Source organism: Rattus norvegicus, chromosome 19, assembly GCF_036323735.1.
Source record: "Rattus norvegicus strain BN/NHsdMcwi chromosome 19, GRCr8, whole genome shotgun sequence".
Classification (NCBI taxonomy): Eukaryota; Metazoa; Chordata; class Mammalia; order Rodentia; family Muridae; genus Rattus; species Rattus norvegicus.
In genome coordinates, this window is record NC_086037.1 from 52,839,083 (window position 1) to 52,855,881 (window position 16,799).

A 16,799-nucleotide genomic window follows, 5' to 3' on the forward strand; every position below is an offset into this window, starting at 1 on the left:
TCTATCCAGACACTTGGTCAGGAGAGCTAGCTTGTAGGAGCCCAAAGCTAGGAGAATGGCCCTTCAAGGTCTGCAGAAGTGGGTCACTGGAAGGCAAGGGACAGAGAAATGCTAATAAGTTAGCTGGAAGGACCTGACACAGACATAGAGCATCTGTTTCAAATGCTGGCTTGGATCACAGTCCCCAAGTTTAGACTAAGGGTAATGGAACGGTAGAGTCATAAGGTCACATATGGATTTTTGGGTAGGGTCAGGCATCATTAGGGCAAGTGTATCATTTATTATGATGTCTTGAGACACTCACAGTGATGACCAGTAAAGTTGTCCTAAGAAATTGTGCTCCTTTCTACTGTACCTGGAGACCCCACTGGATGTTTTCACCAAGATCACTTGACTTTTTCACTTATTGTATGTGCCTTGGCAAGTACCTGTCAGTCTGTCAGTTCTCTATGTATTCCAAGCCCCTTAGGAAGGTTCTGAAATTGTAACCGAAGGACTCCAGAGTGTAGTCTCAACTCACTGTCCGTATAAACCAGACAGTTCCTCTGCCTTTGTGAAGCTGGCCTGCTTAGCATGGGGAGCTAGAAATACCCAGTGACCCCAGAATCAGCCATTTAGTGGATTCCTCCTCTCCTCTTCTTGGAGAGGGTCTTGTAAGGGGTTTGCTCTAGGGAACTTCTTAGCTGTCTCTAAGGCTCCATTAGTTGGTTTTTCATGACTATGATAAAATACCTGATAAAAACGCCTTCAAGGAGGAAAAAGGTTGTTAGACTCACATTTTCAGTCAGTGGTTGACTGGGGCAAGCTAGAGATATGATGGCAGAAGGGTGTGTGGGAGAAATCTAGAAAGCGCGCACGCGCGCACATACACACACACACACACACACACACAGAGGGGGGGCAGAGACAGAGACAGACAGAGACAAAGAGACAGACAGAGACAGAAGACAGAGAAAGAGAGAGAGAGAGAGAGAGAGAGAGAGAGAGAGAGAGAGAGAGAGAATCATAACATTTAAAGGCACAGCCCCAGCTCCCTGCCTCTTCTGATTAGGCCTCACTCCTAAAATCCTCTTCAGTTATGCTAATCAATGACATAACTGATGGGCCCATTGATGATGTTATTAGCACCCTCATGATCTTGTCACCTCTTGATAGTGCTGCCGGCTAGGGATCAAGCCTTCAGCACATGAACTTTGGCACTGCTTTATAGGAAGACCACAACAGGCCAGTCTTCTAGCTACCTGAGCTTTGCTTCCGAGATAGCTCTGGCTCTCTAAGCTTCAGAGTTATTCTAGGGACCAGGACTTGAACTGATCTTGGAGGTCAGTGAAATATCACAGGATGTTTCTTAGTATTCCCACAACTTCAGAGAACCCCCGTTTAACCCTTATCTACTGATCCCATGGCTCGAGTTGACTTGTAAGCTCTTGGCTTTGGCCTGTGGCTGATGTTTGGACATACCTCTTTCCCACTTGGAACAGGATGGAACTGTTACCGGGAATGCCTGTCAATTCCGTCTATAGCTCATACTTGGTACTTTGCAAAAGTCTTTCAAACTCACTGTGTCTTTTAGATCTCTGGAAGGCATGTAAAGATCCATCAGGGTTCTTGGAGTGTAGAACATTATTCAAACCCTGTATAACCAAACTTTACCATGTATATGTTAAATTGGTGGTGGTGGTGGTGGTGGTGGTGTGTGTATGTCTGTGTATGTATGTATGTATGTATGTATGTATGTATGTATGTATGTGTGTGTATGTGTGTGCATGTATATGTGTGTGTATGTGTGTGTGTGTGTGTGTGTGTGTGTGTATGTGGTGTGTGGTGTGTTTTGAGCTGACATTTTTCCTATGATGCACCCATGTAAGTCATTTTATTAGAGGCCATAAAATGATAGAAGATGTACTTACATCAAAAATAATTTCTTTTATTTAAGTCAGACATTAAAAACTTCAAAATAAAGTGAAAGGTCTATAGTGGCTATAGCTAGGATTAATTCCATCCCAAATGAGGAAAGCAAGATAATGCTTTTCTGGCATAGTTTGGAGTGCCGTAAATATATGTACAATTTATCAAATTCAGGTAAGTCTGACAATACTTAAACACTCTTAATAAGAGAATTCATCGTCAAATGGTCAGCGCTAAAGAACTGGGCATGTCATGTCCCAGTGTACCCTGGCTTTATTGGGGCTGGAGTCCATCTCTTTGCTGTTTCTGAAAGAGAAGCTAAATAAATGAATTGGGAAATAAAATGTCATTCAGCTGATGTGTCTAGGCTTCTGAGAAGGTGCACGGCCATGGTGACTGTAAGCTTGAGTACAAGAGCTCTTTGGGAAAAGGTGAATAGGTTTGAAAAGAAGACAACATTGGAGGTTGTCTGTAGACATTCAGTCTACCGAAGTTCTAAGGTTTTTCCCTAGTGGTGAATGGATTGTGGACACTGGAAGATTACAACCTGCCAGCAAAATGTAGTACTGTCGCTTCCGTCTCTGTCCCTCAGAAAGGAGCGACACTACAACGTTCTTCTCAAAGCAGTTTATTCAGGAACCTTTCTTTCTGCATGCAAGCAGCAATCTCTCTTTTCTTCCCTTCCTCTTTTCTTCCCTTCCTCCCTCGTAGCCCCCAGCACACTCCCTTATATCCTCACTCAACTCCGCCTCCTCAGTCCAGACTGCGTAATCTCAGTTCATAGGTCCACGTCACATGGCCTGGTCTTGCGTCATGGTGCGCCTGCGCAGCTCTCACAATGGACGTGGTTAGTTTCAGGTGTGTGAGGAAGTCAGGTGCTAGTCATGAGACTTAGCTGCAGTCCCGGGCGCCATCTTGGGACTGCCGCCACACCTGCTCCCCACATCCTTTGTGACTGTATAGCTCAGAATGGCTCCCTACATAGTACCATTGCCTTGATTAATTACATTCCAAGAGTTAAAAGTGAGTGGTTTGCAAAGGTATTTTGTTTTATATCACTGTCACCAGACACCTGAGAAAATTGACTCAAAGGATTCATTTTGGCTTGCTGTTTCAGAAACGCCAATCCTGAGTTGACCAGATTCATGACATGTCCAGTGGAGAGACAAAGCATAGGAATGAGAGACTGTGGTAGCTCAGAGCTGGGAGTCAGAGAGATAGGAAGGGCCTGGGATCTATTCATCATCTGCAAGGGCATGCCTTCAGTGACTTACTTTCAGTTCTCAGGTTTGTATCACCTCTTGATGCCTTCACTTGATGACTGTCAGTGAATCCATTGATGAAATCTAAGCTTACCTGAGCCAGTCTATCTCAAAAGTGCCATTAGTTGGTAACCCAGCGATTAACACATGACCCTTGGGGGAGGGCGTTTCCTACCTAATCTTTATCAGGAGGCGTTGAATCAGCCAGGTGAAGCTAGATTCTTCCATTGTTTCAAGGATAACAACCATTCTCTAAGTCGTACCTACTCACGTGACCCATCCCACATGGGTGACAAACATTTGTCCACTCTTCATTCTGGTTTTTCAGAAGTTCTGTCTTGACACTTGCTTCAGTAATCCCAGAGGCAGAAAAATAGATATATGAACCAAAAAATGGTTCAGGTTTCTGCATTGATGTGACCTCTCAGTGCTCCTCATGTTTCTTTGGCTAAACGGACTCATGGCCACATCAGAGAAGAGGCTGATGGAGCAATGAGATCCCTTTCCAGGCCTGGAATGTGTCTTGAACATCTCCCACTGACAGCTATGGGCATACTCGAAAACCATTTGTTCTCTCTTGCCTTAAGGTCCCATTTCATTTCAATATCACCCCAATCCAACCTTGCCAAGTGGACCCATTTTTGTATGTAAGAATCTCACTTTGAATAGATTAGGCTTACACCCACTCGCCCCTTGTTTCCTGCTGTGGACATTATGTTAAATGATATATACCTCCAGTTACTTGCTGTCTCGTGGGGTTGCAGATTTCACAAACGTGCAGTAGTCTGTTGAATATTGCCCTGCGGACGGGTTTAATGTGGAACAGAACTCGTGCTCCAGAGTCTGCTTTGGGGACACTCCAGACAAGTCCTTATCCTGAAGGAAAGTTCCTTGTGTTGTGCACTCGTTCCTTCATTCTCATCTTGGAGTGAAGGCTTTCAAGTACTTGAAATCAATGCTATTCCACTCTCCTCTGCTTTCTTCCTCACGCACTGGGAGTGCATTTCTTTTCATTTCCATTTTGCCTCCTTTCATGTTCCTTTTCAATTCCACTTTGCTCCTAGGCTGGATGTAGAAAAAGCAGTAGCACAGGAAGTGAGGTCAAACCCAGCCTTGAGCTTTTCAAGGAATTGCAGGAAGCCTGAGTGCAGCATTCTTGATAGCTCGCAGGGAAATCAGCTCTTCTCAGACTCTGAAGGGAATCCAGCGAGGGCTCTCCCTCCACCCTGTAGTGTCTCTCCCATCTCCCTACAAAGATAAAGGGACCTCTGGCTCACTCCCAACTCTGTACCTCACATGTGACACGGGTAGGGATCACCTTGTCTTAAGGCCTTACCTGCCCCATCTTAGTGAGCACAGTGAGTGTCTTGTAGTTTGGGTTTTGGTAGGTGTCGGTCACAATAGACTGGTGCCTTTACTCTTAGAAAAGCATTTCCAATCATTTCTGAGGTGCCTTCCCTTCACTGCCCCTTTCCTTCCAGCCTCTCCTTGGTCTACCTGTGGTCTGCAGAACCCAACCCAGGTGGACTTGACTGATCACTGACAGTGGCAGAACTCACTGTGGGGAAGCCACCTTCTCCCCTGCTAATGCGTCCTTCCATCAGCTGAGGAGTCAGCTGGGGTTACTTCTGGCCTTCCTTTACCAACTGCACACACATCCCTGTGCTTGGTAAGCCTTGGGACCATAACTAAGGCATCGGCTTAGCTCTGGGCTTCTTTCTCCAGAAACTCTTGCCATTTCCCATGCTTTAGGGCAACCCCTACTCCCTAATCCCAATGCTCCACCTAATCCTGGAGGTAATGTGTCAGTCCGAGTGTTTCAATTTTACCTTCTTCATTCACAAGGCAGCATCTGGCCCTGCTGTTACTGTATCTCTGTTTGTTCAGAAGCTCAGACATGTAATCAGCCTAGAGATTGACAAGCACCAGATAGTGAATGTCAATTGCGGTGCAGCAGAAGGGGGCAGAGAGGCCACTCCTAACATTCTATAGCAGACTCAGAGGTCCATCAACCATGGAGGCTAACCTTGACCAGGGCCCCAGGATGAGTTCTCTAGAGCCTCTCTCTCTTCCTCCTGCCTTCTGTTTAAGGATGGGATGTCCCATGGTACATCCGGGCATCTGTGCAATTTCTGCTCTTGATTTTAGAGCGAAACATAATCTTCATAGTTTTTTCAGAGGTTGAGGGGAATAATAGGCACACATCTGTGCATCTCTGTGTTTTCATCCATCTGCCTTCTGCTTAAAATCCCATATGCATCACTCAGTCTGAAAATTGATGGACTGTAGGTGTACATTGTAAGGGGGTCGGTGAATAATTTTATGTTCCATTTTCTGGAGGCCCCAAGTTGCTTTGGAAAAGGTACCAGGTTTTGCATTTCTTTTCTGTCCTTTGTAAAGAATTGCTCACTGGTTTTCAATAAATGCTAGAACAAATGACTACAAGCCCACATAGGACTGATGTATTTGTGAGATCTTCTGATGGTCACACTGGAGAAAGAAGACTCTCTTCTATGCATGCACATCTGTATTAGACACTCACTTAGATCGTGGAATGTTAAACCTGAGTGTTGAACTCCACCTTTTCTTACTGCAATCTCCACCCCAAATTTCTAACACTTACAGTCTGGAGTGAATTTGTAAAGAAAATGAGGACTACTTAGCAATAGTCTTCAAAGAAATGGCCAGAAGTTTTAGATGTTCATTTACATGTATGATACTACTGGCCCATGAACAAATAGCAAAATAAAAATGACCCACTGGATATGAGCTTAAGACTCTTGTTTCAGATGAGCTCATAGGTTAGAAATTAAATATCAAGAGATGCTTTTGGCTGGGCTTGTTGGTAGGTACCTGCAATGCCAGCAGCTGATCAGGGAAGGTGCAGGCAGGAGCCTGAGGAGTTTGGAGACAGCCTGGGCTACATAGTGACACCCAGTTTCATAAAAACAACAACAATAACAACGCTTCCTGAGTTTTGTTACTTTAATCCTGTGCTGATTAGTTTTTTGTTTTTAAAAACACTTTGATATACCCTAGAGTTGTCTGGGAAGAGATCCTCAGTTGAGATGATCTCTCCATTGGATTGCTTGTAGGCAAGTCTGTGGAACGTTTTCTCAATGAATGACTAATGTGGGAGGGCCCTGTTGATGGTGCAGCACTGAGCAGGTGGTCCTGAGGTGTAGAAAAAATGAGAGCCGAGCAAGCCATAAGGAACAAGCCAGTAAGCAGCATCCATTCGTGGTCTTCGCTTTAGTGACTGCCCTGCCTGGGTTCTTGCCTCAGCTTTCCTCACAGATGGACAGGGGCTAGCAATTGTAAGTTAAATAAACCCTTTCTTTCCCAGGATGCTTTGGTTGTGACTACTGCAATACAAAACAAATGAGGATGAATCCTCTATTCATCGCTGTGTACTCTTAAGGAATGGAGAACTGTAGGGTCTTGATGGTGCATTGACTTGAGCTCATCATAGGTTACGATTGTGTGTGTGTGTGTGTGTGTGTGTGTGTGTGTGTGTGTGTGTGTGCGTGAAGCAGATCATTTGTTTGTTTTCATTTCTCCCAAATAGTCCCAAATAAACTGGAAATGGGAACTTTGTAAGGACTTGGGGGAAGGTGGGTAAGTTAGGGAATAGAACCAGATACAGTAAACAAACACAAAGTGCTTCAAGAATCCAACAGAAGCAGACAAACTGACAGACAACTGAAAGCCAGCTTTGGGCAGAGGAGAACAAATGTGTCTCTGGCTGGGGGTGTTTAGACCCGTTGTTTCCACGTTCTTAGCCTTAGTCCAGGAATTGAAGTAAAGATCACACAGGTTGAAGAACCGCAGGGAAACTTCATTGAAAAGTGACGTTACAATACTGACGAGAAGAAACCCAGCAAGTGAGCAGTGAGTGATAACCTACTCCAGGGTCTGGTCATGGTTTGGGGCTTCCTGTTATGGGGTTCAAGAGAAGGAGGAGTTTAGCTATTAAAGGGAGTCCACAAGCAGGTCTCTGTGTTGATCGATAGGCTTCAACCAAGCAACTACTGTACACATCCTTTCCCACGATGCATCTGATTTTAATCATGCATATACCTCACCGTGTATGTCCCTGAAATCCATCCAGGCCAGACTGGCCCATTGCCGGTTACTCTTGGATGTATTGTAGGATGTTTGAGTTGAAAGGGTGGTGGTGGTAGGGAGTCACCACAGGCTCATTAAGGATGAATCACTCAGTCCATTCTTAGAACTGGGGCATGCATATAGATTGATGCAGGTGGGGGAGGGTCTCAGGTTGCTATGTGCACTGTGAGGGGGGGCATGTGGGAGGGTCCTCGGTTGTTCAGTGCATTATTAAGCAAGGAGTGTATGCATAGCAATAGCCCAAGTCAAGTAGCATTTCATATTGCTAAACTATTCCCTACTGTCATAGGCCTCAGACAGATGTCAAAATGTCTGTCCTCCAGCCTCTAAGAAGGCCCCTTTCTAAGCAAATGTCCTTTCCGTTTTCTCTTCTATATCTCACTCCGTGGATGCAGGGAGCAATGAGTTGAAAAATAAAACATCATTCTTGGTGGGATAGTTTTATAGTAGAAACTTGTGGGGCTGCCAATTATTTTATAATTAGGTGTTAGATTAAGTGCGTGATGGGAAGAGAGTGGAGGGATGAATTTGCGAAGGGCTGCAGCATCCACGCAGGGTGCTGAGACAGCAGCACCCGGGAATGTTAATGGGCACCCTGGAGATGAGACTCCCAGTGTTGCACATACTCCATCTTCCCAAACCACCTCCTTCCAGCCGTCACTTCCCTCGTCCCCATCTGTTTCTCATGCTCTAATAAACGATAGCACTAATCTATTTAACACCTTTCACCAGAACCCCCCCCAGGGCCACTCCAACTCCGTAGGGATCCACAGCCAAAGTGTGATGACTTTGGAGTGGACACATGGCCTGCTGTTTCTGGATGTCAGTACCAGGCTCGGAAATAGGGCTTTGCCTTCGGGGAGGCACACCATCAATGGTGTGATTTTTCTGTTGCCCTTTTCAAATCCCTTTAGCCTTGAGAATGGAAAACACGACCCATTTCTCCAGGGCTGTGAAGATCCTGGGAGCTGCTCGCCGAGGAGGGTCTGGAGTGTGTGTAGATATTTGGTGGTTGCTTCTGGAACTGCTTATTGGATTTCTCTTGGGTCTTTTGAATGTGCCCAAAGGGAAGGAGAAATATGTAACCTTCAGTTTCTTTCCCTCTTTTCTTTCTTTCTTTCTTTTTTTTTTTTTTTTTTTTTGGAGCTGGGGACCGAACCCAGGGCCTTGTGCTTTCTAGGCAAGCGCTCTACCGCTGAGCTAAATCCCCAACCCCTCTTTCCCTCTTTTCTTTCCGTGGTGCCCTGGGTTGAATTCTTGGCCTTGCCCCAGAGCAGAGCTATGTCAGCTCCTTTTGAACACTTTATTTTGACGCAGGTTCTCTCTAAGTTGGTCAGGCTGGCTTTGAACTCACTCTGTAGTTCAGGGAGTTCTTGAGTCTTCCATGGTTCTACCTCGGTCTCTGAAGCATCTGGGATTACAGTCTTATGCTATCCGACGTGGTTTGTAATACTTTATGCTACTGAGAGTAATGTTAAACATTGAGCCGGTTACTTGTACCTCCTTTGGCGCTCAGAAGCTAGAGGAGACCTTGGAGCAAGAAGATCAGTGGGCTGTAGTGACCGTGACCAATTGCTTTCAGACTTTGAACTTGTAGGCTGCTTCTCATTTGCATATTGCTCCAATTCAGGAAAGGGCACGCCTTGCAATATTTAAGAGAAATTTGCCACGCGGCATTCAGAATACAGTTAGACAGTTGACTCAAGAAGTTAAGAATATGCATTGATTTCTTATAAACCGACACTTTGAATTTAGAGTTTTTGAGCCAAGTGTAATTTGTTGATGTTGACAATTTGTCGAATACAGGCGGAGGCAGATGCCAGAAGCTTTAAATAACAAGCCAGGGAATCCCAGATATGATATAAGGACCATGAACAAAGCCCATAGTTATGAATCAGAGGGATTGACAAGGTTGAGGGGGTAGGGATTCGCTCCCAGGTACCAACGGAATTCTAGCTTGCTACAGCCAACCCTTTTCCTCTAGTGAAAATTGTGAAGTTATTTTGAGAGGAAGCGTCTTTGTGACATTGTTCCAGAGGCTATCAGAAAAAAAAAAAAGAAAAGAAAAGAAAAAAGGACAGGCTTTATAGCCTTAGGAGATGTGTTGTTTAAAGTAGACTTTCATTATTTCCAGCCCAATGAGACACTGGAAGAGACAATAAGATAAAATTGAGACACACCATGCTAGTTTTTTCCCCTTTCTTCTGAAGATTTCCAGGGCATAAGAGAATGTGGGGGCTCCTCCTATACATCTCCCAGGCTCCGCTTTGTTTTATCCCATATTTTCTAAGTTGGCCAGAGTGTAGTGTTTTCTATTCATTTGTTATACAATAGCTCCTTTGTTCTTTCCCATGAAATGATTTTGGGGAGAGGCCAAGGTACCGTCACTTTTGGGGAGGAACATGTGCTCCCCGATTGGATGCCTTTTACGTCATGTGATTTCTATGATGCCATCAAACCTACCTAGCATGGCGTATGATGCGTCCTTTCCCTTCTGTGACTCTCGGCATGCTTTCCCAGGTTCTGGAGGCAGCAGTCGATGCTGGCTCCCTTCCCCTCCTGTCCTGTCAATTGCAGTTCCCTCTTGTCTTCTTTATACTAGAGGGCATCTGCTTCTGTGGAGAAAACCCAACAGTGGGGACTTTAAGGTTTGCACTCCTAAAATCATCTCTTAAACTCCCTTTCATAGAGCAATAGCAACCCCAGAGGATACGGAAGGGAAGGAATCTACCTTGTCCCAGCATAACTACCCAAGCAGGGACAGAATCCATCCTGGATTCCTGTACTTGTCCTGTCTGGAACCTAGTTGGAATCCACACTGTTCTTGGGGTCCTAGCCCCCATTACTTAGAATCATGCTTACTGCTTTATTGTGACACACCATGTCCCTACCATCTGTCATGGATGTTATCTCAGAGATGGTGACCCCAGAACGGTACTATGTCTGAGTCACTTCTCTGTGGAGCTTTACCTTTTTGTCATCTGGATGGTTTTGCTCTCTGTTTTGTCCCCTTTGTTTTGTCATGAAGCCCTAACTTGAAGTAAGGCCTTAGCCTACAGAGGCTTTTCCCAACCTGATTTGGTAAAACCTCCTTATTCATGTGTGCTCAAATAAAGCCACCATTTACTTTCCTGTTTCTATGCTTTTTCTTAGTCCCTTTCACATGACCAAGTTCTTTGTGGGTGACTTTACATAGAGTCCAACCCCTGGTGTATTTGGAGGGCTCTGTATAAAATTTACAAAAGGAAAAAAATCATGAACTAACAGTTGCAGGATTGAAATAAACAAATCCATTCATTCATGCATGCATGTTGGAAAGCTGCCACAGGTATTCTTGTAAAAGTAAGGATTGAGGTTTCTTAGTTAGGGCTATATTGCTGTGAAGAGACACCATGACCATGGCAATTTAAGTTGAGGCTGGCTTACAGTTTCAAAGGTTAAGTCCACTACAGTCATGGTGGGGAACATGGCGGTGTGCGAGCACACATGGTGCCGGAGGAGGAGCGGAGAGTTCTACATCTTGAACCTCAGGCAACAGGAGGAGACTATGTATCACACTGGTTATAGCTTGGGCATAGAAGACCTCAAAGCCCGCCCTCACAGTGACATACTTCCTCCAGCAAGGCCACTTAACCTAAGAGTGGCACCCCTTATGGGACAGGCATTCAAACATATGAATCTATAGGGGCCATTCCTATTCAAACCACCACAGATGGTACCACAAGAGAAGTGAAGCCCAGTGAAGTCACATCCTATGGTGATACGTCTTGCCACATCCAGGCACTGCATCCAAATATTTGATTTCTTTTAAAACTGAATTCTTTTAAAAGAAATTCTAGGCACAAACTTTACAATAAATGTCAGTCAAGGATTCTTTTCTACTTGGGGGGCCTTCAATATCTATACATAGCAGAACTCAACTGGACACGAACACCCAAGAGCCAAGCGTTCAAACTTCCTTTAGTTTCTTTTTTTAATTAAAAAAAAAAGCTAGCAAAAGGTGTCTTTTCAGGGACAGCCAACATGAGCAAAGCTACCAAGTGGAAAATTCTCAGTTAAGATGCAATTGTGTTATTAAATGTGTTTTAGGGCCTTTTACAAAAGTCATAACATGGTGAATTTGAGATGAATGGTGGCTTTCCCTTTGAAAGTCGAACTTCGTGGCTGGCAGAAGCCTAATGTAACTGAACTATCATGCATTTCCTGGGCTTTTAGGGGAGAAAGCTCTAGTCCAGGGTGATATGGTGGATGGAGATTAGAGCCCCAATTCTGAGTTCCCATCCCCTGGAGCAGGGGACAAAATAAAACAAAACCTGCTTCAAAGGGAGTGAGAAACAGATGCTTGAATGACACAGAGAGTTTCACCTGGGCTGACACTGGTACCAATATACACCTTTTGGTGACAGTTCAGATGTAGCAAGGGCCAGGCACAGACTCATTCTGGAAGGCAAATGCAGAAGTGGAGGGGGAGGTGCAGGCACACTCCCAGGGAAGTGACTGCCAAGCATTGGGAACCTAGGCATGGAAGGGTTGTTGTTGTTATATATTTAGTAATTTCACATATGGGTACTATATTTATATTATTTTTCCGTCATACTCTCCTCCTTCCAAACACCCCTGTGTTCCCATTCCCTCTCAACTTTATGACCTCTCTTTAATTATTGTCATAAACACACACACACACACACACACACACACACACACACTCACACACACAGACCTGCTGAGTCCATTTAACATTGGACTTCTGTATATGTGTGTAGGGCTGATCCCTTGGGATAACCTATCAGAGGCTCATCCCTGGGGACGACGGATTCTTGTTCTCTTAGCATATATTAATTGCTTTGCAGATCCTCATCCAGTGGTGAGGTCTTGTGGAGCTCTCTTTACCCAGGTTTTGAAATGTACTTTCAACTTCGGATGGGCAGGGATCTCAGAGGTACATAAGCAGTACCTTTGCAAAGGTCACCCTGTGAGTGTCTACTTTAGACAAGGTTTCTAAACCTTTCTTTGATTTCCTATCAAGGTCAGCACCCTTACAACCAGCTTCTATATTATGTATTAGGGTTCTCTGGAGGAGTAGATACATATCTGGTGCCTTACAGGCTGTGGTCCAGCTAATCCAACAATAGCTGTCATTTAATGAAAAGACCAAAAATTCTGTAGTTGTTCCGTTCTAGAGGTTAGATGCATTAGTGGGTCTTCATTCTGCATTGGAATCCTGAAGAAGTAGGCTTTAATAATCATGAAGGAATTCCCCATCAGTAGAAGAAGACAGAGTGTTGCCTTGTCAGTGAGACTGAGGGCAATTGGGCAAAAGCCCAAGACCTCCTTTCTTCCCTAGCCTTTTACATGAGTTGCCACAAGAAGGTACGGCCAAGATTTAGTGTGGTCTTCCCACCTCGAATGACATACACAATCAAGAAAATCCCTCATAGGAGTGCCTGGCTTCTTGGTCTTTAGTTAACTCCAATGTAGTCAAGTTGACAACTACTACCAGTCCCTCCCCCCCCCCCCCACTCCCTCTCCTGTCTATCCTGTGCAGTTGGAGGGATGGGAATTCATGCTCACCACAGTTCTAAAATTACCCACAGTTATTTTGACAGAGTTGACAGAGGCTAAATATAAGGTTTACAGCTTAGTTTCTCAAGCCCCTGACCATTTAGGGCTGACACAGGGCTTAGGCAGGGTGCAGTTCTCAAGTTCCCATACATGAAACCACCCGGGACGTGCTAAGATAATTGATTATTGTGATAGCCGTGATGACTAAGAGTTCCCATGTTAGAGTGAAAGGTTTGGTGTCTCAAGGGAGTTTGTGACTTTCCGGAGGCCTCTCAGTTGAGTACTGAACAGCTGAGTTTCAGAGACCTTGGAATGGCTAGAGGTAAATTTCCCCCAAGAGTTTGTAGAGCAGTGGATCGTGACCTCTTTGTGGGGTGGTGGTGCATATGAGATATCCTTCATATTAGATGTGTACATTATTCATAACAGTAGCACAATGGCAGTTGTGAAGTAGCCACAGAAATAATTTTATGGGTTGGGGGTCACCACAATATCAGGAACTGTGTTAAAGGGTTGCAGCATCAGGAAGGTTGAGAACACAAGAGTCCATCACATGGTCTCCATCACAGGTTTTGCCTGCTTGCCCTCACACATGGCCATCACACAGTAGCCATCCTTCAGTGGTCTTCAGGCAGTGGCCATCACTGGGTGGCCATTACACAGTGGCCACCATCACATTGTAGAGTTTTTCCATTCCCTTTTCCCTTTAGAAGTGAGGCCAAAGGCAGTCAGTATGGTGTTAGCCACATTTCTGGAAGCAGAGGTGGCCTTCTGTTAACCATAGCAAAGGAGAATGCTGGGCTCATTGCTCTGGGGATTGGTGACCTCATGATGGGGTCTTCGATGGGATTCTCCGTGTTTCATTTGGTAGAACCAGCTCTACTTTTCCCTTCCATCTCAACAGCAAAACTGCTCGGAGTTAACTGGTGTAATTACATTTCTAGACATAGACTGTTTGTATTTGAACAAGTTTCTCTCTCCTTACTGTGTCTCTGGCCTGGTAAGCTCATTAGACTGCATGTCCATCACTTAACAAGGAGGTTGGTAAGAGTCGTTGGCCTCTCAGTTGAGTGTAAGGTTGAAATGAGATAATAAATGGGACATATTGAGTCCCCCAATGACTAGGGCACTGAGATCTGTTTGTTCCTCTGACTGAACATGCCAGTGTCTTCAGTAGTGTAACACAGCTCTCTTTACCATCTCAGAAATATCAGTGCAGTTCATGGTCTAGTTAGTTGCCACAGTTTAACAAAGTATCCTCAAGCTTGGTGGTTTAATACTATAGGTTTTTAAAATTATGTGCAATGATCAGGGGTTGGTGGGCTAAGCAGAGTTTTTGCTTGGAATCTCAGTGGATATAACTCGATACCGGTTGAGGCTGAAGCAATCTGAGGCTTTGGCTGCTCTGGCTGAGGACTTGAATCCAGCCTCCTATACACCCCCTCCATGTACATAAAGGATGTAGCAGCTCAGCTCTAAGAGGGACTCCCTCATGAGTGAACATTCCCAGAAGCTGTAACGATGGTTAAGAGTCTCTCCTCATTCCAATGCTGTGTCCTGCCTGCTCTGTTCCACTAGTCAGAGCAGTCATGAGGCACAAGGGTTCGTGGAATCAACATGAATGCCTGTGGTTGGAAGTGTCTTCTCATTGCTTCCATTTGTAGGGGTTTGGATTGGCAGGTGAAATCTGCCTATGGGCTAGAGCACAAATTAGTCTATGGTTATTTACAGAGAAACTAAGTCTTAAAGCTTGTGGCTGAGGTAGGATGAAGTCCTTAGGGAAAAAACTTAATGTTCCGGGGGTCCAGGGCAGAGGATGACTGTGCTAGCATGAGGACCTGAGTTGGAATTCCGCAGACCCAACAAAACAAAAACCACCCACCCACACAACCAATCAGCTTACCAACCAACCAACCAACCAACCAACCAACTAACCAGCCCACCAACCAACCAGCCCACCAACTAACCAACCAATCAACCAACCAGCCCACCAACCAACCAACCAATCAACCAACCAACCAACCAACCAACCAACCAACCAATCAGCCCACCAAACTACCAAACAACCACCCAATCAACTAACCCACCAACTAAATAAGCCTCCAGTGATGAGGGTAGGCATGGAAGTAGGGGTTGAAGACAGAAAGATGGATGAGGCTTAGTGGCCAGACAGCCTTGCTGGAAAACATTACCTTCAGATTCAGTGACAGATCATGTCTCAAAGAAGTAAGGAAGAGAGTGGTAGAGAAAGACTATGTCTTCTTCTGGCCTTCCCAAGAACATGTATAGGTATGTGCACACATGCACACATCACACACACACACACACACACACACACACACACACACACACACACACATACACACACACACACACACACAGAGAGAGAGAGAGAGAGAGAGAGAGAGAGAGAGAGAGAGAGAATCATAGTTTTAAAGTTAGCATCTAGTTGATAGAGGTGAGGGATGTTACTCTATATCCTACAGTGAACGAAGCCCCCTCCCCACACTAGCCAGAAATACCCAGCTCAAAGTGTTCACAGTACCAAGGCTGAGAGATGTGATCCCTGACTCACATCTCATTGTTACTGGGGGACTCCCAGCCACCACTCTGCCATTGGCCATCCACAGCATGACATGACATCTCTCTGGCATGCCATTTGTCTTGTTGGCAGCCATAGGGAGCACCCAGTTATGTGGGTGACTTGCTGGGGCATGAAGAGCAGTTTCCTTGCAATCAAGACTTGCAGTTCATGATTATTTCATCGCGTCTACCCCATGTGGCTTGAATGTGTCAATCACCGTCAGAGCCCAAGTCAGGTTTCCTTACTCATTGCGTTATTGGCCGTTGTTTATCTCAGTGAAATCTTAGCATCTCCTGAACTTTGCTGGAACAACCAGTTTCCAGCTCTTCTTTGTCATTTAGATAAAGACCCAAACTGTGAGCAGTTAGAGAGAGAAAACAAATCCTGGATGTCAGGAAGCGCAGGGGAGCCATAGCAGTCTGCAACAGTGTATCTCTCTCTATCACTTTCCTTTGAGGCGCTTGCTTGGTAACTGAACTTCACTGCTCCAGAAGGGACCTTAAATGAAGTTTCCTGGAACTGTTGCAGATATGGACATCTGTCCATTTAATGCTTTGATGGAAACATCAGCTGATTTGCCAAGGGGTACAGCCCCAATCCCTGACACTATGACAATTCTCTAGGCTCAGCTTTGCCAGCATCTTGGCTGCACCTAGTGCTAAGGGTTGGCAAGAGAATTTCTTGAATAGGTTATTTGCACATAAATGTGCATGGCCTGAAACTATCCACTATGGTACAGGGCAGGAGGCTGCTGAGTTAACGTCAGCTTACCTGATAAAAATTACCTAGCTACGAACTCCTGTGGAAGCTCAAATCCACAAACTATTTTCTGTTTGGTCTCTGACCACAAAAAGTGCTAATTTTGTTGTCCCTTAATAAGTCCTTGCGCTCTCCTCTTCTCTCTCTCTCTCCTTCTCTCTCTCTCTCTCTCTCTCTCTCTCTCTTTCTTTCTCTCTCTCTCCTTCGCTCCCTGCCACATACACACACATGTATTTGTAGTGATTATATGTTCATGCCTGCAGTAAGATCTCTGCTGTACCATAAACAGTTGCAAATGATAAAAATAAATCAATATTTGTTAATGTTACGATACAGCCGCATCTCCTAGATCTGTAAAGAATGATTTATAGACTACAGGATCTGAAGCCTGACCCATTTGGGTCTCAGAAAGCACTTAAAAAATAAATTTACCCTGGCCTCTCTCACCCCATTTCAGAAAGGGTGACAAAGATGAAGTAATTTATAAGTCACACTTTTATTAATGCTTTTAACTTTCATACATTTGGCTTTGTTGGCCTCTCGGTGGCATTAGTGCAGGCCCGGGTTGAACGGTAACCTTTGGCACTTTGAGGGGG

At 44.9% G+C, this 16,799-nt stretch overlaps 1 protein-coding gene across 1 annotated transcript in view; it reads left to right on the forward strand.

The window, feature by feature from the left end:
• Zfhx3 (zinc finger homeobox 3) overlaps nt 1-16,799 on the forward strand; it is a 1,006,519-nt gene that overhangs the window by 49,937 nt on the left and 939,783 nt on the right. The window lies entirely within an intron of this gene.